At 41.0% G+C, this 11,202-nt stretch overlaps 1 pseudogene; it reads left to right on the forward strand.

The window, feature by feature from the left end:
* LOC141128400 (legumain-like) overlaps positions 1-9,129 on the forward strand; it is a 38,540-nt pseudogene extending 29,411 nt beyond the window's left edge.
* Positions 9,130-11,202: the final 2,073 nt, after the last annotated feature.

The raw sequence follows: 11,202 nt of genomic DNA on the forward strand, positions 1-11,202 counted from the left end.
GTGCAGTTAGTCTGTACCCACCTTTGATGCCTTGATTTTACTTTTCAATAAAGGTGAATATTTGGTGTGCGGCTATCCAGCCTTATATTTTTTTTCCATTATCTCTGTTGCAAACAGAGCCAGCACCCTGTTTAACTGTGGAGACAGCTGACCTCAGGAGAGGTAATCATACTGGAGCGGTGAACATTCACATGAAGGAATGGGAAGGACTCATTTATGTTTTGTTCTTTCTTTTTGTTTTTAGGTGATGCCGGTTATCCGCAGCTGGAGGTGGCTGATGGCTTCAATCAGGCACCCTTCTGGGCAGCCATAACAGCGCTATAACAGTGCGTTAAGTAAAAGCCGGGGCATTGTCAAGCTCACTATTGGCCTGCTGAAGTCCCGGTTTTATGTTTGGCCAGGCCCGGGGAGGAGCTACTGTACTCTCCTCCAAAGTTTTCCAGGATCATCCTTGCCTGTTGTGTCTTGCACAACATGTGTGTTGCGAGGGATGATTCCTGGGAGCTTAATGAGAAGAGGAAGCCAGGAGGTCCGCCAGTTGTCGGTCCACAGACACAGCAACACTAATGCTGGGCCTGCCACCCGGAATCAGCTGATTGCTGGTTACTTTACATATACGTATAACATAGCTAGAGATAGAGAATGTGTCAAAAATTCCTACTTTGCAGGGTATCCCTCACAAGGACACAGATGCTAAGAAACATCTGACAGTTGTGGTTGACCCTCTCTCCAGTGTGTAGTTAACATGACAAACAATTTACTTTGCCTCTAACACTAAACTCGATTATTAACTGTGTGGCAATTTCAAAGAGGGTGGAGAGGGAGTAGAACACCTGACAGGTGTTTGCTTGTGTCTGTGCCACATGTATATAGACATGCAATTTGTTTAGTTCCAAATTCGTTTAACGAATTTTGACAAATTTGTTAATTCCTAAATTTCTGAATTTACTGAAATTTGGAAATTCTGAAATTCAAAATTTCAGAAATTTGAATATTCTAAGTATCATAAATTTAAAAATTAGAAAAATTTGGAATTTTGAAAATCCAAGAAGAATGAAATCTGAAAATTCAAAAACCTGAAAATCTGAAATAACTATTCAATTATAGGTATTGAAATTTCCATTCAAATTTGGCTGTGAACGTAACCAGTACAAATTTATCCAAACTTACGAATTATCTGAAATAACGAATGCTGAACAGCCAAATTTGTAAGGAAATTCCAATACCTATAATTTAATAGTTATTATTTCAAATTTTACTGATTCTTTCTTATTTTTCAGAAATTCCAAAAATTAGCAATTCGTAAATCCAAAAATTAGAAATTCGAAAGTTTGGACATTTGAAATTTCCAAATTCCGAATTTCCAAAAAAATAAAAAAAGAATGTAACAAAAACGATAAAAACACATTTTTTGTCAGTGCACATGTCTAATATTTAGGAGGAACAATAACCTCAGCTAGGTATCTAAATGTGTTTTATGTTTTTTCAGCCAACATCATGGCATGTACCCTAGGAAGCCTGGTTTGATGGACTGTCTGGCGTCACAGGTGCGTTTTTCAATCTTATCTTATATGTTTTTGTAGTTGCTAAAATAAGAGACCTCTTTAAAAAGGGTTGTAAAGGTCCGTGTTTTTTCACCTTAATGCATTCTATGACAGAATCTGATGAGTTAACAGAAGAGATTCTCACAGATCAGACTTAAAATGATGATTGATCGTGTTACCCCGCAGCAGCTGAGCACTTCAAGAACCAGTGCTTTAACTGACAACTCCCTGTATGCATACTTCATGAGACAGTTGTACACTCTGTGAATTTGGATACCCACTAGAGAGCAACACATGCTATAATTGTCTGCCAAAATCTGCACTGACACAGCTGGCACTGACACAGCAGGTGACACAAAGTCTTCCAGTAGAGGGCGCATGGGTGTTGTGAATAACCCTCTCTGATGTTTGCCCCCTCTAAAGCTGCTGCCTCAAACCTAATCTCTACTCTAAGATGATTATTCTACATCACAAATCTTCAGTACAAACCCCAGCCTTCACTTACACAGCCAAGTCCATCTAAGTTAGTTCAAACCCCAACCACAACACTACCTGCCTCTGCAATAGATATTTTATGCCTAAAATGATTTTTACCTTCAGAATACATTATTGATTGTCATTATTAATGTGGCAGTGAACTTTTGACATACAGTTTGGCTTAAAAAGTTTCAGAACACTGCCTGGACATTCTGAGAAAAAAAGGACACCATAAGCCAGCTCTGGAATTTTATCTAGAGAAGCTCTCTGACAAAAGTCTCTTCTCTGGCCATTTGGTAGTGTAAGTTAGGGACTAAGTGGAATGTCACTTCAAAAGGGCTCAATTGAGGCGAGGGGGGAGGAAGGCAGCTGCGACTGTCTTTTATGGCAATTGGTGACCTCCAGCTGACCAAGTATCTTGAGATTTTGCCTAAGAGCGCCATCCATTGACTGAAAATGGCTAAATCTTAAGATCACTAAAATCTATTGAAAGGTGTGGCTTTACCTGGGTTAGTGGGTATAGGGGCTGTCTTCTGCAAAAGTATATAGAAAAAAAGGAAAAAAAAACAAAAAAAACAAAAAAAAACCCATAAGGTTGTCTGTCGGTGTTACGTATCTCATTATTTTATCTGTAGCTTACTCTCTTTAATTATCTGTCCACTGGCAACACTTTGTATTTTCATTCTAACATCACTGATTTTAAAAGTTTAAAGAAGAGGGGGGTCCCATGTGTGGACCTTTTCACTTCAGGAGAGAACACAAAAGCTCCCCTCTTCTTCTCCCTGAACCGGTGGACGCTCTGTCTCAGAGCTGGCATTTTTCCAAATGCTATGCCTTCCCCCCTCCCATTCTGTTGCCTGCGGTCTTGAGGAAATTCCAATTAGAGGACATGATCTTGATAGCGCCACACTGGCCCAGGAGGCCATGGTTCTCTGTCCTAAAGAAGCTGGCGGTGGAAACACCCTAGATATTGCCGGTCAGGGAAGATCTACTCTATCAAGGCCCAATCTGCTGCCCTCAGGTGGAGAGGTGGAATCTGGCTGCCTGGCTACTGAAGAGGACATGCTGAGAAGTAAGGGGTTTTCCGAAGGATTGGTAACAACTCTTCTAAATTCTAGGAAAGAAGAGACGCGCAGAATCTATTTGAAGGTCTGGAAGAAATTCAATTCTTGGTGCGCAGAGAGCTCCTTTAGTGTTTGCAGCCAAGTAGCAGTGGTGGAGTTCCTACAGAGCGGGGCAGATAAGGGTTTGGCACTTAGTACCCTTAAAAGTCAGGTGTCGGCTTTAAGTGTATTCCTTGAACAACAGCTAGCAGTAAATCCTTGGTATCCAGGTTTTTTTAGAGCCTTAAGAAGGCAGAGACCAGTCAGCTCTCACCCCTTTCCGGTATGGGATCTGTCCTTAGTATTGCAGGCCCTTTTGAATCTATTGAGTCTTGTACGGTGAAGTTTTTAACCCTCAAGACGGTTTGCTTAGTAGCCATCACTACTGCAAGGAGGGTTAGTGAGCTACAAGCCCTCTCTAGGAGGGCACCTTTCTTTCAAGTTTTTCCGAATAGGGTTATTTTTAAAACCAATCCGGCCTTATTTCCGAAGGTGGTTTCTGAATTTCATAGAAGCCAGGAAATCTGTTTACCCACTTTTTGTTCAAATCCAGTGAAGGAACAGGAGCATGTCTTCCACAAGTTAGATGTCAGAAGATGTGCATTAAAGTACCTGGAGGTTACGGAGCAGTTTAAGAAAGCCAATTCCTTTTTTGTTTCTTTTTCAGGGGTAAGGATGGGTTCCAAAGCTTCTAGACACACTATAGCCAGATGGCTAAGATTGGCTATGAATCAGGCCTATATAGCAAAAGGGGTGAAAGTTCCAGAAGGTATTAGGGCTCATTCCACTAGGGCTATGGCAACGTCACAGGCAGAGTGGGCTGGTGCTACACCCGATCAAATCTGCAGAGCAGCAACATGGTCAAGTTTTAAGACTTTCGTTAAGCACTACAGACTGTACCCATACTCTGCCCAGGACCAGGCCTTTGGGCGTAAAGTTCTACAGGCAGTAGTCCCACCCTAGGTTAAGTGCTTGCTTATCCTCTCAAGTGTGCTGTCCTAAAAGACAAAATAGGGAAATTCGAAGTTACTTACCAGTAACGTTTTTTCCAAGAGTTTTTCAGGACAGCACCGGTACCCACCCAAAATATTGTCTTGCCACTAGGACGTGAAAACATCAGGAATATGAAGGTTGTTATGTGTTCTTTTGTCTCCCTAGACTGGTCGGAGGTTCTCGTGCAAAAACTGATGGGCTGGAGTGAAGGGGCGACTTAAAGGTCTGGTGGAGGCGGTGTTTCCTAAGAGGGGAGGAGCTGAGGTCTCTCGTGTGCTGTCCTGAAAGACTCTTGGAAAAAACGTTACCGGTAAGTAACTTCGATTTTTGTTAACAGACTTCTTAGTTATTTTATTTTCTCTTTTTAGGTGGGAATTCCAGAAGATGTGGTAAATAGATGTGCTGTTCAGATCTCCAATGCTCTGGAATTCATAGTGGGGAAAGGACTAATACACCCAAATGTGAAGCCAGACAATGTTTTAGTGTTTGATCAGGAGTGCCATTCCATTAAGCTCACAGACTTTGGCCTGGCTAAGGTCACAGGGACAGTGATTAGATCCAAGTGTGGCAGCAAACCCTACATACCTCCAGAGATGTATGAAATTGCCCCTCCAGATGGACTGGCTGTAAATGGCAGCCTTGATGTGTGGGCATTTGGTGTCACCATCTATGTTCTGCTCATGGGGGAGTTTCCATGGCAGGACACCCTCCCTGACGATGAAGAATTTAAAAGTTTTGTTTTGTTGTCTGGCAGAAGAATTTTGAGGTGGATAATCCTCCTAAAGCATGGAGAGAAGTTCCCACTGGGATACGAAGGATGTTTATTGATCTGTTGGCCATTGACTCTACTAAAAGAAGTCAGAGTGCAGAAGTCCTAAAATACATGGGTGAAATCAGTTTTTTCAACCAAAACTTTATTTGTTGGTGCAGCAAATAATCATACAGATACATAGAAAACATTGACAGGGTCAAATACAGTAACAGTCTGTCAAAAACATACTATACATATCTTCAAATGTGACCATATATGTTGCAATGCACCATTACATAACCGTTAAAGCAAACTTTTAGCACTTGGTTGGACAACCTGCAAATCAGGACACAGTCTTTCTTATTCTTTCATTTTGCTAAACCAAGTATTTAACATAACAAAACTGAAACATTTAACTGTTTTCTCCTCCCTTCTCCCCAACCCCTCCTCTCCATTTACTTTTCGCATTTTTATGCCCCGTACACACGATCGGATTTTCCGACGGAAAATGTGTGATAGGACCTTGTTGTCGGAAATTCCGACCGTGGGTAGGCTCCATCACACATTTTCCATCGGATTTTCTGACCCACAAAGTTTGAGAGCAGGATATAAAATTTTCGACAACAAAATCCGTTGTCGGAAATTCCGATCGTGTGTACACAAATCCAACGGACAAAGTGCCACGCATGCTCAGAATAAATAAAGGGATGAAAGCTATTGGCCACTGCCCCATTTATAGTCCCAACATACGTGTTTTACGTCACCACGTTCAGAACGATCGGATTTTCCGACAACTTTGTGTGACTGTGTGTATGCAAGACAAGTTTGAGCCAACATCCGTCAGAAAAAATCCTAGGATTTTGTTGTCGGAATGTCCGAACAAAGTCCGACCGTGTGTACGGGGCATTAGAGTTGCAATAGTTTATCCATTAATAGCTGTGGGAAGGGAGGGGGGGCGAGAGCCGGATCAGCCAGCCATGGCTGCCAGATAGTTTCAAATTTGGTCACGGCATTCCTATGATGATAGGAGGCCAGTTGCTCCCTAATCAGGAGTGAGTTTATATACAATCCATTGTTTCCCTGTACGTACAGTAGGTGCCACCCAATGACTAGCTATAAGCTTTCTAGCTAGGTATAGTAGTCTAGTAATCATAATGTACATTTCCCTGATAAATCTCCTCATCAATTGCTCCCAATAGACATAACAGAGGGGTGGAGGGCACTGGTACCTGAACCAGCCGGGAGATATTCTGTGTGACCTCATCTTAATACCTGTTGAGCTTTGGACATCGCCCCAGCATGTGAATGAAATCACCTTGCTGTGTTTTACATTTTGGACATGGGGTGAATCCCTCAGGCACCATGTATATAGTTTCATTGGTGTTCTATGCAGAATAAACAGTTGCAATAGCCTATAGGAGGCCGAGATTGAAACCATAGGGAGATTCCAATGCCTGGTCCTGGGTGGAAGACAACAGTACTGAGTACATTTTTGAAATCTGCCCCTTCCTGGCGTTTACTTGAAGTAGCTCCGTTGGGTGCAGGGGTGAAGTCGCAGTCAGGGAGGTTATCCCCTTGCGTTTCCATAGGGTGGATCACTCCAGTTTATTAAGTTCTGGGTATTTTGGATTGTTCCACAGAGGGGTGAATCCCAGGGGGCCCTTGACCCTCAGTGCCTCTCGGGCTGCCTCCCACACTTTTCTAAGGAGACCCACCATTGGGGCAGTCGGGGGGATGCTGGGAAGATCAATTTCCAAATGAGAGCCGGCTTTCAAATCTGGGTTGGCCCGGGTTACTAATTGTACAATAGGATCATCTAAGGCATCATCTCTTCCCCACCCCATGATCTGCTGCATTTGGGAGGCCAGAAAATATAGTTTGGCATGTGGTACCGCCAGGCCCCCTCTATCCTTACTATATTGTAGGGTATTTAAACTGATTCTAGCTCCTTTCCGCTTCCAGATGAGATCCCGCATCTGGGTATCCACACTTTTGAACCATTTGTTAGAGATACACATAGGGGAGTTCTGAGAGATATACAGCAATTGTGGGACCCAGATCATTTTTATTAAGTTCACTCTCCCTACCACCGACAGGGGGAGCTTGCACCAGCTAAGGCATTTTTCCCTCTGTTTATCTAGGGTCCCAAATGTAATTCTAGGTAGCTAGAAGTGTCCGCTTTGTCTGCCAGAAATATAAAAGTCACCAAGCTGCTTCTGGCAGCAGATACACCACATGTTGAAGTGTCCTTCAGGAAAGGAACGTAACAAAGATAAAATTAGTCTTTTGACCCGGTTCTTGAGAGCCCCCCCCACCTACACACACACACACACACAATTGAACTGGAAGCCATTGGATATATCCTGCTAGTTATTTATGTATATATCCTGCTAATTATTTATGCAATATATGTCTTGTGTTTTCCTCTGTTTTTGGTACTTGCTTAAGGTTCTTTCGCTATATGCATTTCTGTTGTGTTCAATCTCTAATTTAGTGTGCAACATGTATTCTCAAATCTTATACATGTAAATATGGAGGTCTATTTGGCATTTTGTTTTTATAGTTTTATAACTGCGGATAACGGTATTCATATTTAACGCATTTCTAAAGTTTCTTTTCAAAGGTTCTTTTTTGCTTATTAATGTAACAAGTTTTAATGTTGTGCTCCCCAGGACTCTATGGCCTCTGTTGACCATAATGTGGAAGGGCTTCTGGATAAAATGTTCTCCTTCTATGCACAAGGACTACAGCAGATAGACTTTGAAGAGTACTCCCTCATTATTATTATACGAGATTTATATAGCGCCAACAGTTTATGCAGCGCTTTACAATGTATAAGGGGGACAACACAATTACAGTACAGTTCCATACAAAAGGTACAGGAGGGCCCTGCTCGTAGAGCTTACATTCTAAAAGGGAGGGGGTGGGGTCCCTCATTGAGGAGGAGTTTTGAAAAGGCGGATATGGTAATGTAATCTTGGTGAAGGACAAGTAAAACAGGTCAGTGAATCAATCTAGCCGCCATTTCAGTATCCTCTATGAACATGGATGTAAATTCGATCTGCAAGTTAAAGGCCTTTTCCTAGAGATCGCTAATTGTAGACTTACTCTAAAATAAAAAGGAACATTATAGTAGAATCACTGTGCAACACTCGTAATAAAGAATAGCAAGTAAATGCATTGAGCAAATATGGCCCAATACATACATTTATTACATCTCTATAAATAGAAAATGTTGTTTCAAATATTAATGGTGGAAAAATGATTTAGAGACCTAAGCATTGGGCTGTTTCTTAGGAGTTATGCAAATATCAAAATGAGATATTGATCACATGTAATGTTGAGTTCAATGAATAAAAAGGCAGGGAGTAGGAACAATCAGCCTAGGGGTGATACCATGCTAATGATGCTGGATGTCCTCTAGTCAGGAAATGACATGGACTCTATCTGGAGAGGTTCCTGTACAGGTGAGTGCTGGTAAGGCTGAAGATTAGCTTTAAATGTGCATGATACATTCACAATCTGGGAGGAGCATATCTTATAAAAATGTTGGATATTGTCAAGTTAAAAACATACAGAAATTACCAAGTGAACATTTCTAGTTCTTGATCTAAGTTATTTCATTTTTTTCACAGGTCAAAGAATGGCAATGAAAGTTATGGATAAGGACAGAACCAGTCAGTGGTCTTTTCTCCACAAATTCAGCATTTCATACTTACTGTTTCCTCACCAAAATATCATCCAATGTTTTGGCTTCTTCTGCTCCACCATTGACTACTTTGTCTTTCACCAAGAACTGGCACCTGTTGGAGATCTGTTCTCCATGATCTTTCCAAACGTAAGTACATTAAGTTTTAGGTATGGCCATTTCTTTATTTAATCCTTAAAAAAAAAAAAAAGTTAAAACAAAATATATAAATTTCGCATCACTTCCTTTAAATGTCTTGGTAACCAATGTAATTAAGACAAAGCAAATTTCCCTGGGGGTGACACCTTCAACAATAAAATCTATCCATAGCCTAAAATAAATAAATACACTACTTTATGGCCATACATATATGCTTCAACTGAATCTTTATTTATCCTTATATTCTCCCCTACTGTATTAACATCTATTATGTTTTTGAACTTGTTCTAGGTGGGAATTCCAGATGACGCAGTAAAAAAGGTGTGCTGTGCAGATCTCCAGTGCTCTGGAATTCATATCGGAGAAAGGACTTGTACACATGGACCTCAAGCCAGAAAATGCTCTGGTGTTTGACCAGGACTGCTATTGTGTTAACATCACAGACTTTGGACTCACTAAGGTCACAGGGACAGTGATTAGAGCAAGGTGTGGAAGCAAATCCTACATGGCCCCAGAGTTTAACCTGACCATTTCAGATGGACTGGTCGTAGATGGCAGCCTTGATGTGTGGGTGTTTGGTGTCATCATCTACTGCCTACTCAAAGAAGAGTTTCCATGGCAGGTGGCCATGCTTGATGATGAAACATATAAACAGTATGTTGACTGGCAAAATGATTTTCAGGAGGTTAATCCTCCAGAAACATGGAAAAAAGGTTCCTGCTGGGATACAAAGAAAATACAAAGAGTGGGTTGCCTCAAAGAACAATATAAATTGTATGCAGATCTATAGAATGTACCATCATCCAATTAGATTTAAGAAAGGATATTTGGGAGTGAGGGTCCCACCCCAGACTCACCAAAGAAAAGAAGGCAGGTGGACTATCTCGGTATATGTAAATAAAGTATGCATCGTTAATACAAGACAGATATACAAAATTTACAAAATTTTTTAATACAAGATACAAAAACAACAAGGGATACTAAAAAAAAAGCATACAGATGACATGGTATTTCAACTAGTTTTGCGGGTTTGCCACTTCATCAGGAAATACATCTACGGATGAAATAGAGATACAATAATATATAGAAATTCCATATGGGGGATGTTACAAAATCATGAAGTGGGGAGAGGGGTGAAAAAAGGTATAATAAATATGTAGGGCTGCTTACCAGTGCTTCGGTATATGCAAGGAACAAAGCAACCCAGCAAGGTCTCCCGCGGCAATTGGGAAGGACATATATAGTCACCAGGTAGCTGGCGTCTGGATGAGATGGTATAAAAATTGTGCAACATCAGGTATATGCCCATTGTCATAAAAAAAAATTGTGTGCGGATGTGAAGGAAAGCAGGGGCCATAGTGAAAAAATAAGTAATAAACAGTGAAGTGTGAAAAGAGAACCAAGCAGAAATAGCCAAGTAGGAAACCAAACAAGTGGAAGAAGGGGGTGTAGTGGTCAGAAGGAAAAAAAAGAAAGGAGGAAAGAAAAAAGAGAGAGAAGGGGAAATGAGAACAATGTAAGAAACAAGATAAGAAAAGGCAAAAGATAATGGAAAAGGGGGATAGTGGTGAGGAAAGAGAAAAGGGGGAAAAAAAGAAAGAGAAGAGTGAAGATAATATGAATCCCTATACCAAGAAAGGGACAATTATGGACCAAAATGTGTGCATTAGAGAGCTGAATGTGAAAACAAACCGTGAGAAATGTGAATGTGATAACAGGTGCATCCCAAAAGAGGGAAAAAAAGTGTGCAACAAAGTGAACCTAAAAGTGCAGCAAGACGGGGTGCAGAGGTGACAGGGGTTCATATTTACCCTGACCATAAGGGTATTGGAATAAGGGCCCCAGAGATCAGATCCCACTTAGATCGATACAGGTATGCATAGATCAGAAGGGTAAAGTAAGTCTGGCATTAATTGCATAGAATATGCACACTATGGGGTGTCAAAATGTTTGGAGACAACATCCAGTATCTATAAAGATAGTAATATAGTACAACACTCAATGTAATATAATAATGGTGTCAATCAGACCACAGTCCTAATTGGGGAAGTGTGGTCAGAAAAACAAATTAAAGAATTTTCTGTTTTACACCTTGGTTTAGGGTTTTGCCCCCTTGACCCCATACACATCATTGAAACCATCAAAGACCTGTATTTATTTGAACCAAACGTACAAGTTTCTATTAGACCAAAATCGTCAAAATACTAACTTAGAATGTAAACTTACAGAATGCACCAGACATTTTACAATGGAGGAATTTCGCGCTTTACGCGACTTAATGTTACCATATGACGAGGGTGCCACAGATGACATGTCGAATTCACAATTAGAATCGACAGATGCACTCCCTGAGACCACAGTTATATCTACCTCCCTTTTGCCCACACCCTCCAAGGCTCCAAACAAATTCAAACCCAAGTCACGTAATTTTCCAGATTTGATGACTTGCCCAGCCATCTGGGCCTTTTTCCATCAATTAAAGACTTC

Source organism: Aquarana catesbeiana, linkage group LG01, assembly GCF_042186555.1.
Source record: "Aquarana catesbeiana isolate 2022-GZ linkage group LG01, ASM4218655v1, whole genome shotgun sequence".
NCBI classification, from domain to species: domain Eukaryota; kingdom Metazoa; phylum Chordata; class Amphibia; order Anura; family Ranidae; genus Aquarana; species Aquarana catesbeiana.